Source organism: Salvelinus alpinus, chromosome 13, assembly GCF_045679555.1.
Source record: "Salvelinus alpinus chromosome 13, SLU_Salpinus.1, whole genome shotgun sequence".
In the NCBI taxonomy this organism is placed as follows: domain Eukaryota; kingdom Metazoa; phylum Chordata; class Actinopteri; order Salmoniformes; family Salmonidae; genus Salvelinus; species Salvelinus alpinus.
Window position 1 is genome coordinate 55,880,923 of NC_092098.1, and position 3,228 is coordinate 55,884,150.

Here is a 3,228-nt window from a genome sequence, read left to right on the forward strand (position 1 = left end):
AGTCTATGGTAACATCAGGTCAGGTCAGTAGTCTATGGTAACATCAGGCCAGGTCAGTAGTCTATGGTAACATCAGGCCAGGTCAGTAGTCTATGGTAACATCAGGTCAGGTCAGTAGTCTATGGTAACATCAGGCCAGGTCAGTAGTCTATGGTAACATCAGGTCAGTAGTCTATGGTAACATCAGGTCAGTAGTCTATGGTAACATCAGGTCAGGTCAGTAGTCTATGGTAACATCAGGCCAGGTCAGTAGTCTATGGTAACATCAGGCCAGGTCAGTAGTCTATGGTAACATCAGGTCAGGTCAGTAGTCTATGGTAACATCAGGCCAGGTCAGTAGTCTATGGTAACATCAGGTCAGTAGTCTATGGTAACATCAGGCCAGTAGTCTATGGTAACATCAGGTCAGTAGTCTATGGTAACATCAGGTCAGTAGTCTATGGTAACATCAGGTCAGGTCAGTAGTCTATGGTAACATCAGGTCAGTAGTCTATGGTAACATCAGGTCAGTAGTCTATGGTAACATCAGGTGAGGTCAGTAGTCTATGGTAACATCAGGTCAGGTCAGTAGTCTATGGTAACATCAGGTCAGTAGTCTATGGTAACATCAGGTCAGTAGTCTATGGTAACATCAGGTCAGGTCAGTAGTCTATGGTAACATCAGGTCAGTAGTCTATGGTAACATCAGGTCAGGTCAGTAGTCTATGGTAACATCAGGTCAGGTCAGTAGTCTATGGTAACATCAGGTCAGTAGTCTATGGTAACATCAGGCCAGTAGTCTATGGTAACATCAGGTCAGGTCAGTAGTCTATGGTAACATCAGGCCAGGTCAGTAGTCTATGGTAACATCAGGCCAGGTCAGTAGTCTATGGTAACATCAGGTCAGGTCAGTAGTCTATGGTAACATCAGGTCAGGTCAGTAGTCTATGGTAACATCAGGTCAGTAGTCTATGGTAACATCAGGTCAGTAGTCTATGGTAACATCAGGTCAGTAGTCTATGGTAACATCAGGTCAGTAGTCTATGGTAACATCAGGTCAGGTCAGTAGTCTATGGTAACATCAGGTCAGTAGTCTATGGTAACATCAGGTCAGTAGTCTATGGTAACATCAGGTCAGTAGTCTATGGTAACATCAGGTCAGTAGTCTATGGTAACATCAGGCCAGTAGTCTATGGTAACATCAGGTCAGGTCAGTAGTCTATGGTAACATCAGGTCAGGTCAGTAGTCTATGGTAACATCAGGCCAGGTCAGTAGTCTATGGTAACATCAGGTCAGGTCAGTAGTCTATGGTAACATCAGGTCAGGTCAGTAGTCTATGGTAACATCAGGTCAGTAGTCTATGGTAACATCAGGTCAGTAGTCTATGGTAACATCAGGTCAGTAGTCTATGGTAACATCAGGTCAGTAGTCTATGGTAACATCAGGCCAGTAGTCTATGGTAACATCAGGTCAGTAGTCTATGGTAACATCAGGTCAGTAGTCTATGGTAACATCAGGTCAGTAGTCTATGGTAACATCAGGCCAGGTCAGTAGTCTATGGTAACATCAGGTCAGGTCAGTAGTCTATGGTAACATCAGGTCAGTAGTCTATGGTAACATCAGGTCAGTAGTCTATGGTAACATCAGGTCAGTAGTCTATGGTAACATCAGGTCAGGTCAGTAGTCTATGGTAACATCAGGTCAGTAGTCTATGGTAACATCAGGTCAGTAGTCTATGGTAACATCAGGTCAGGTCAGTAGTCTATGGTAACATCAGGTCAGTAGTCTATGGTAACATCAGGTCAGGTCAGTAGTCTATGGTAACATCAGGTCAGGTCAGTAGTCTATGGTAACATCAGGTCAGTAGTCTATGGTAACATCAGGTCAGTAGTCTATGGTAACATCAGGTCAGTAGTCTATGGTAACATCAGGCCAGGTCAGTAGTCTATGGTAACATCAGGTCAGGTCAGTAGTCTATGGTAACATCAGGTCAGGTCAGTAGTCTATGGTAACATCAGGTCAGGTCAGTAGTCTATGGTAACATCAGGTCAGTAGTCTATGGTAACATCAGGTCAGGTCAGTAGTCTATGGTAACATCAGGTCAGTAGTCTATGGTAACATCAGGTCAGTAGTCTATGGTAACATCAGGTCAGGTCAGTAGTCTATGGTAACATCAGGTCAGTAGTCTATGGTAACATCAGGTCAGGTCAGTAGTCTATGGTAACATCAGGTCAGGTCAGTAGTCTATGGTAACATCAGGTCAGTAGTCTATGGTAACATCAGGCCAGGTCAGTAGTCTATGGTAACATCAGGTCAGGTCAGTAGTCTATGGTAACATCAGGTCAGGTCAGTAGTCTATGGTAACATCAGGTCAGTAGTCTATGGTAACATCAGGTCAGTAGTCTATGGTAACATCAGGTCAGTAGTCTATGGTAACATCAGGTCAGTAGTCTATGGTAACATCAGGTCAGTAGTCTATGGTAACATCAGGTCAGTAGTCTATGGTAACATCAGGTCAGTAGTCTATGGTAACATCAGGTCAGGTCAGTAGTCTATGGTAACATCAGGTCAGTAGTCTATGGTAACATCAGGTCAGTAGTCTATGGTAACATCAGGTCAGGTCAGTAGTCTATGGTAACATCAGGTCAGGTCAGTAGTCTATGGTAACATCAGGTCAGGTCAGTAGTCTATGGTAACATCAGGTCAGTAGTCTATGGTAACATCAGGTCAGTAGTCTATGGTAACATCAGGTCAGTAGTCTATGGTAACATCAGGCCAGGTCAGTAGTCTATGGTAACATCAGGTCAGGTCAGTAGTCTATGGTAACATCAGGTCAGTAGTCTATGGTAACATCAGGTCAGTAGTCTATGGTAACATCAGGTCAGGTCAGTAGTCTATGGTAACATCAGGTCAGGTCAGTAGTCTATGGTAACATCAGGTCAGTAGTCTATGGTAACATCAGGCCAGGTCAGTAGTCTATGGTAACATCAGGTCAGGTCAGTAGTCTATGGTAACATCAGGCCAGGTCAGTAGTCTATGGTAACATCAGGTCAGTAGTCTATGGTAACATCAGGCCAGGTCAGTAGTCTATGGTAACATCAGGCCAGGTCAGTAGTCTATGGTAACATCAGGTCAGTAGTCTATGGTAACATCAGGCCAGTAGTCTATGGTAACATCAGGCCAGGTCAGTAGTCTATGGTAACATCAGGTCAGGTCAGTAGTCTATGGTAACATCAGGTCAGGTCAGT